This window comes from Juglans regia, chromosome 7, assembly GCF_001411555.2.
Source record: "Juglans regia cultivar Chandler chromosome 7, Walnut 2.0, whole genome shotgun sequence".
NCBI lineage: Eukaryota > Viridiplantae > Streptophyta > Magnoliopsida > Fagales > Juglandaceae > Juglans > Juglans regia.
Genome location: NC_049907.1, coordinates 15,621,783 through 15,629,858, shown reverse-complemented (window position 1 = coordinate 15,629,858; position 8,076 = coordinate 15,621,783). Strand labels below are relative to the sequence as shown.

The 8,076-nt window shown below is 44.0% G+C and overlaps 1 non-coding gene across 1 annotated transcript; it reads right to left on the bottom strand.

The window, feature by feature from the left end:
• Nucleotides 1-7,494: 7,494 nt before the first annotated feature.
• LOC118349150 lies at nt 7,495-7,601 on the bottom strand. Its single transcript, XR_004802140.1, has one exon. It is a non-coding gene; the product is annotated as a small nucleolar RNA R71 (small nucleolar RNA).
• Between the last annotated feature and the right edge of the window lie 475 nt (nt 7,602-8,076).

Below are 8,076 nucleotides of genomic sequence, written 5' to 3'. Positions count from 1 at the left end.
ACCTGGGGTCAAGAAATCTTGGTCGGCCTCCCTACTGGGTGATACCTCCGATGCTAAAGTTTGTTCATGGTGAGAGTAGTTGACGTATATGAATACTTTAGAGGAAAAAAATAGATAAAGGCAATGAATACTTTTCATTTTCTTACCCTAGGGTCCATTTTTGCTTGCCCTTATGTGTCCCTCATACCCTTTGAGGCCGAGTCTCGTCTGCTGTAGGCCAATAGTCTTTTGGTTGATTCTCTAGGTACTCATATCGCTATATTTAATGCAGTAACCCTTTTGGACCTTGATGCCATTTTGACCTGTCTGGGGTTGATTCTCCCATGCAACCATATCGTGTTTAATGTGGCATGCCCAACCATGGGTCTAGGTGAACTTCCACCTACTTCTGATGCAGAGATGTATGTCCAGCAGGCCCTCCTCGAGTGTGTGCCTTATTGCATTTAATGCGTTGACCCCTATAAAAAAATGGGCGAATCCTCCTTGTCGGAGCAGGTTTGACTTTCAGTTAACCAGAAGGCTCTTTATGTACCGCATATGATAAGGATAAGGATATGTGGTGTATGAGATCTCACATTGCTTGGGAATAAGAAGCTATTTCTCTTTATAATATTCCAATAAGCCTCCAATTGTATCATTGATTAGTTCTTTTGGAATATAGGTCATGTATGTGGCTTGGGCCTTCCATTGGGGCGTTACACTCTCCTACGCTACTGACTTCCAACTACCCTCATGGCCTCGCCTCATTATCAAATGGTGGACTTTTGCACCACAAGCATGGTTGGGTCCCTTCTATAAGTTTCGCCATGATGGCCTGGTCTGATGGCTTCGACCAGGCAGTCTTTCTTGGGGTGCATTTTAGGTTCAACAGTTACCCTAAAGATTCTAGTCGTGTATTTGTGTGATGGGAATCTCATTAACCAATTCCCCCCCTTTTTTTGTTTGAGTCAGCGCCTACTCATTCTCATGATTATTTCCCTCGTACAGAGTTACCCCCCTCGGTTCCCTTTCCCCGTGTCCCTTTGATCCATCAGTTTCACAAATTGTGCACACCATGCCTCATAATTGTGACACAAGTCCCCATTGGGAAGGCGCCTACCTCCAACCATCACTCTCCCTCTTGGGATTGTTGTGCCCATCTGTACGATCACCCTTTTATTTCTTCTGACGGGTCCTACTGGCCTTCTGGCCTTCACACAAATCTTTATTCCTCCTTTCCTCTATACTCCTTGATGCAGTTTTGTGCCAGACTTTCTTTCCAGAGTAGCGCAACTGTTAATGGCTTCCAACCGTTCCTCCCGTGGTAGGGGCCATGGTGGGACCCCCGAAGGGGCCCATAACTCATGCCCCAAGCCTTCTCACAATGATGCAAGCCTTCCTAGGAAAAGGGAGTTTGCGGGACACTCTTGGTCGGCCACTACCATGGCATCGAATCTTAACCTTGTGTGGGATCAATATGGAGTCCTAGATTCTGTGGACTTGATTTTTCCGGGTTCACGCCAGGGTGTAGTGGACCTATAGGGCTTTGCTAGACAAGTGGATGTGCCTTCCTTTCTGCCACCCTATTCGCAAGGTTCTAGATTGCTTTGGTTTGGCCCTGTCACTTCCTCCCAAATGTTTGGAGGATATTGTTTTCATGTTGTGTGGCATGGCTTTTTCACACATTAAGGAGTGGTACATGAGTTTTTTCTTTATCTTGTGACTGGGTGGGAGTTTCCAATAGGTAAAGTGAGGCAAGGTGACTTTTCGGTGTGTTCCATATGGCAGATGCTTTGGACAATAGTTCCCTCGACATCGTTCCCTCCCCTCAAAAGGTAGACCTCCAGGACTTTATATTCATAAGTTGGGGAGAACCTAGAGGTCACTTGGTGCAGCACCCTCCTAACTAAGGAGAGCATCGATAAATTCTTAATCTCCCCCAACCGGTTGTGATTAGTTGGCTGCCTATCCTTCGGTGTTCAAGGAGAGCTCCCACCAGTGGTCAGAAGAGGCCCGCCTCCCCTTCTTCGATACACGGGAGGGGAAGAGGCCTTGTTCAGAGCAAGCATGTCCTAGTGGTTCTAAAGAGGTTTGGGATTGGACACGCTCCAAGGCCGTAGCCGCTAGTTCCTGCAGAGGCTTTCCCCCACCTTAGGTGCCTACTATGCCTTCGCTAGTGAATAAGTCCCCTCCTCGGGACACACCATCTCCTTCTAACTTTCTGTCATAAATACTCAACCGGGGACGAAAAATGTCAGCGAGATAAGAGATTAGGCCTTTTTGGGCCCCGCGATTCAGAAACCGCTCATGCAAGGTCAGACCCCGGTCGCGAGCTCAGTTCCCAGGGGGTTGGTTCCATGGTTCCTCAACCGAGGCTGCCTTCTCTTCCTATTGCCCAAGTGCATTCAAAGGCATCAATGTTGCAATGTAGAAATTATGTTGGAGCCATCCATTAGGGGGAGGGCAACGTGGGTTTGCTGCACCCCAAGTTTTTCGCCCCTGCCAACAATGTGTTCAAACCTGTCTGTAAGGCACCAATTGAAGAGTCTGGAACTTCATCGCCCAGGTCCACCGACCACGCCAATGAGAAGCTAGGGTTAGACTACCTGCGGGTTCCCCTTTCCTAGGGAGCCCCATGCTCACATCTGGTGAATCCTCATTAACTTCGCTATTGGCTCCTACGAAGGCCCCATATGAGGTTTCTCTTATGCATGCGCGGTCTTTGCCAATCTTCCCAGGCTCTGGGTCTAGTGGAAGGAATGCTGGGGACGCCGAGCCCGCTTCTCCAGTTCCAGTTTCCTTCGACGGGGAAGGTTCTCTAAAGGGTGCAAGAGATCAACGCATGGAAGGGGCTGAGATTGCATTGTCCTTTGCCATCTTCCCTCTCCCAAGGTCTTGGGGAAGAACTCACCTTTCCCCTTTTGGACGTACCAATGATAGGCCGGTCCTTCAAGGGTGCATGGCATCCCTTGGCGAGAGATTGTTCGGTTGGAGGCAGAATTGGCATCTTCCCAAAAAGAGGTAGTATGGCTCTCTCCAAATCCTGGTTGTGCGCGATGTTCGTGACTAGGCTAGGGGCAATCGTCTTACTCTTGGGCATGAATTGTTAAGGGCACACCTACTGAGCCATCCAAGGACCGATATGTGTACACTTCAGTCGGAGTCAGTGTAGCCCAGGAACAACTTTTATCAGTACCTGGACTCCATAGGTACCGACTCAATGCTCGATGCCTTCCCTCTCCAGCTAGCCATCTCAAGCCCTAAATTTCTGGGCACTCTGTTTAGGGTTTAATGCTTTAATTCCTGCACCATTCTCCAAACAATTTTAAATTTAATTGATGCCTTTGTTTGGGCCTTTCCATTTCAGTTTTTTTACCTGCTGCTCAATTCATACATGTTGCTTTACTTTTTACCTGTTGTTTCCTTTCACGCGAAACTTACTGTTACTTGCTAAGCTTTAAGTAAACGGTGAGGGTTGACACCATTAAGAAAGTGGTGTCATCTGTGGTGACCACTCGGCTTTAGTTCGACGAGAGACAAACTCAACCGCACTAGCAAGGATTGACACCCTTAAGAAAGTGGTGCCATCCATGGAGATTCACTAGGTGCAAGTGTAGCAACAACTTGGCTTTGGTTCAGAGGGAAACGGACTTGACCGCACTAGCGAGGATCGACACCCTTAAGAAAGTGATGCCATTTGTGGAGATTCACTGGGTGAGAGTGTAGCGACCACTCAACTTTTGTTCATTGATGCTCTTTCCGACAAGCAATATCTAAAAAATGGGTTAATTTTATTATATTAGCAAGTTACATCAGGAAACTTATGCAAAATACTTCTTGCAGTGTTTGGTGTTCCACAGTCAAGGTAGTTCTTTTCCTTAGCTGTCCTTGAGGTGGTAAGATCCGAGCTTTTGACTAGCCCGACCACGTATGGTCCCTCCCAGTGCGTTCCAAGCTTTCCTTTTGCTGACATCGTTGCTATGATTTCTTTCAACACCAGGTGTCCAACCCTGAACACCTTGGGCCTGACCCTCGGGCTGAAATATTGTTCAGTCCTTCTCTTGTGGCCGGCCATCTTGGTTTCCACTTCTTCCCTCTTTCCTTCTAAAAGGTCGTGGTTCTTTTCTACCCTTCGCCATTGGTATCCTCACTGTAGTGCTAAAATCTATAGCATGGTACCCCTATCTCGAGGGGTATCACCGCTTCACTCCCGTAGGCCATGGCAAACGGGGTTTTGCTGGTTAGGGTCTTTACTATAGTCCAATACGCCCACAAGACTCCAGGGAGTTTCTTCAGACCATGCTCCTCTCATATCCTCTAGTCTCATCTTCAAAATGGCAAACACTATCTTATTGGTGGCCTCGACTTGACCGTTAGCTTGGGGTGGCTAGAGAGGAATATCTAACCTTGATTCCAAGTTCTATGCACCAATCATGGTAGTGATTAGAATCAAACTACCACCCATTTTCGTAGATCAGGCTTTAAGGGATCCATGATAGTCCCCAAAGCCTCTCCCTCCGGCCATTTTGTAAAGTAATCCACTACAACCATGGCGAATCTCACTCCCCCTTTTCCCTGGGGCATGGGTCCCATGATGTCAATCCCCCATTGTGTGAAAGGCCATGGTGCCATTATCAACGCCACCACTTTTGGCAGACAATGAGGTACAGGCGTGTGTAGCTAACATTTTACACATTTCCTAACGAACTCCTCTGCATCCCTAAGGGTGTGTGACTAGTAGTAACCTACTCTGAGGACTTTTTGTGCCAAGGCCCTCCCATCGGAGTGATTCCAGCACACACCTTCATGTATTTTCACCATTACGTGCTACACTTGTATAGTACTCTGTCTATAAGAGTGAATCGGAGTGATTCCCACACACACTTAAGGAAGGGTGCAGAGAAACCCTACTTGTACAGTACTCTGTCTACGAGAGTAAACCGAGCTGCTCAGTTCCTCGTCTTCTTGGCCTCCCACTTCCTGTTGGGGAGTTCTCCACTGGTAAGGTACTTCACCCCCGATTGAGGGGGTTTCTAGTGTCTGGATTTCTACTTTCCAAGGCAAGGTCATCCCGTCCATGCCAAAGGCAACCCACGCTAGTTTGTCCGCTGTCTAGTTGTCCTCTCGCGATACCTACTTGATGTCAAAGTACTAGAAGCGATCATGTCTCTCCCACGACTTGGGAGTCGGCCCAGACATTTACCTCTTTTGCCCCCAGCACCTTCGCCAAGGTGAGTCCCACCTATAGCACCTCTTACTTTGTTCTATTGTTGGTAACCTAAATGCGAACTTTATTCCGTAATGGATTTCTTTTCCAGCGTCAGTCACGATGTGTACGCCCACCCCGTCAACAGCAATTCACTAGGGTTTTCCAGTAGGAGGCCCCTGTATTTCTTTGGGGAATTTTGTGAACTCCACCACGAAGTCCGCCAACACCTGACCCTTCATGGTGCTCCGGGGAAGGTACTCTATACCGAATTCACTAAGTTCAATCGACCAGTTTACAAGGCATCCTGACGTATCAGGCCTCCTCAATGCCTTCCCTAGGGGATTTTTCATTTGCAACTTGATCAGGTGGTGATGAGTGCACAAAAGTGTACTTTGAACATTGCTTTTACAAGTTTAATTGCTAGATTATGTGTTATTTGGGCATTTTGATTATGTTTTCTCAATTTAAACTTTAATTCCATAGTGCCCAAGTTTTGATTCAGTGTCTAATCATTTTATTACAAGAATGAATCAAAAAATGATTAAGTTGAAGTCTAGCTAATAAGGAAGAAAAGAACAATCAATGGAGAATTTCATACGTCCAAAGTCAATGGGATTCACGTCATAAACAAGGAAGGAAAGAACAATTAATAAAAAATACTCGGAATTCGCAGCTTCTCTGAGTATAGATCAGTATTATGGTCATATCTTCACCGTCCAATTTCCGATTGAGGCAATTCAAGATGCGCTGGAAAGACAACTCAATGGATACATTTGTTCCGAAAATAGAAATTTTATAATTTGGCCGTTTACTAAGCAAAAATATGCACATGGAAGTTTGGAGTATTACCTACCCGAGTTTGCACGCGATTTTCTTTCCTTATTGGGATGGCTCGTGAAAAAGTGAGGAAAATAAAGAGTCAGGGTTTGGAGAAATTCTTCTTCCACAAAAAGAATCCTTGTTTCGAATGGAGAGTTAATTCCTTGGTGAAGTTAGGGATGAACTTGCTTGAATGATGATGCTTTCAATTCTGTTGGATTCAAGTATTAAACTTTCTTGCTGATACAATTCTTGTTTATCATCTCTTATTAATCTTTCTTGTATTTGGATAATTTTATAACCAATGTTTTTCGTAGATTCAGTCATGCTTTCTCTATGGGATTGTTAAGGTGTTCATATTCCAGGTTTGGTTGTCAATCTTATTAGTGTGATTCTCTGCTGCAGTATTGCTATTGATTATATTGTTGTCTTTGAATCTAAGTCTAATAGGATAGCAATCTGTGCTTTCAAAAGAAGAGTGGTTTTCAAGAATTACATTTGAACAAATTGGTTATAAAGATATATTTTTCGATTAGAGAGTCTGGTGCTATGATCTCTAATTGAGTATCCAATGAATTTGCTATGAATAGAATTATCCAGTTCAAGTAAGGGATTCTCGATGCTTTGCTACTATTAATTCTAGTCAAACCTTTTCATTATTATGTTTTGGCTCTTCAAGTTATTTCTTTTCAGAAATGATTCATCTGACATTGCTACTTTGATTTTTGTTCCCTTAAATTTTTAGTCTCTTTTAGTCTTTCTACCATCTCCCTGTGGAATCGACACCCCAATCTATATTGTGACAGCTGCATTATTCTTTGGGCGTGATCAAATTTTGGCACCGTTGCCAGGGAAACGGTTCAATAAACGCATTCAAAGAATAGGTTTGCTGAATTTGACACACCAAAGGCGGTAAACTTGTTAATTTCTTTTAATTTTAGATTTAATTTTTTTTCTTTTCTCTTTCAGTGTTTGCATGCATAGATATAGAGACGAGTTAGGTAGATTTGCAAGGAGACCTGAAGTAGACACTGATACTCTCTTTGATAATCTGTTTGACACATCTAATTTTGATACACATTCTATTTCATCATTTTCTTCGTCTAACATGAGTGTGCACGAAGATCAACCTAGGACTCTACATGAGTACCTTCACGCTACACACACAGCAACACCATCCTGCATTATATTTCCATCTAATATTCCTCCAATGGATTTCTAACCAGGTATGAAACAACTTCTCCCTACTTTTCATGGTTTCGAGAGTGAAAATCCATATGTGCATATTAGGGAGTTTGAAGAGGTTGTTGCTACATTTCATGGTTAACTTCGCACTGTAGATGCTGTTCAATTTTAAGTTCTTTCCTTTTTCACTAAAGGATAAGGCGAAGAGTTGGATGTATTCATTGAGACCACAGCCGATTGGGTCATGGGCTAAGATGACCCAAATGTTTTTCAATAAATACTTTCCTTATCATAATACTAATGTTTTGAAAAGGCAAATCTCAACTTTTACACAAAAGGATAGTGAGACTTTGTATCAAGCATGGGAACATTTAAAAGAGTTACTTAGCTTGTGTCCCCATCATGGTTATGAAAGTTGGCGTCTAGTTAGCTATTTTTATGAAGGTCTTACTCCTAGAGAGCGTCAATTTGTTGAAATGATGTGTAATGGTGAGTTTTTACAGAAGGATCTGGATCAGGCAATAAAGTATTTGAATGAACTTGCAAAAAAAGCTTACACTTGGACAAGACCAAATGCTTTTGACAGTACCAATCAAGCACGCTCGAATCAAACCCATTCTAGTGGAGGCATCTATCATCTCAGAGAATAAGATAACTTGAAGGCAAGGATGGAGGGCCAAACTAGAGAGTTAAAGGCATTGAAGATGAAGGAAACTATGGCAGCTCGTATTATTCCCCAAGCTGATGCCCCAAAACTTTGTTTTGTTTGTCAGGGAGTAGATCTTCTTGCACTTGCCCAACACTTGCTAAGATGAGAGGAGTATATGAGGAACATTGCAATTCTCTTGGCATGTGTAAAAAGCTCTTTTCACTCTACTCAGATA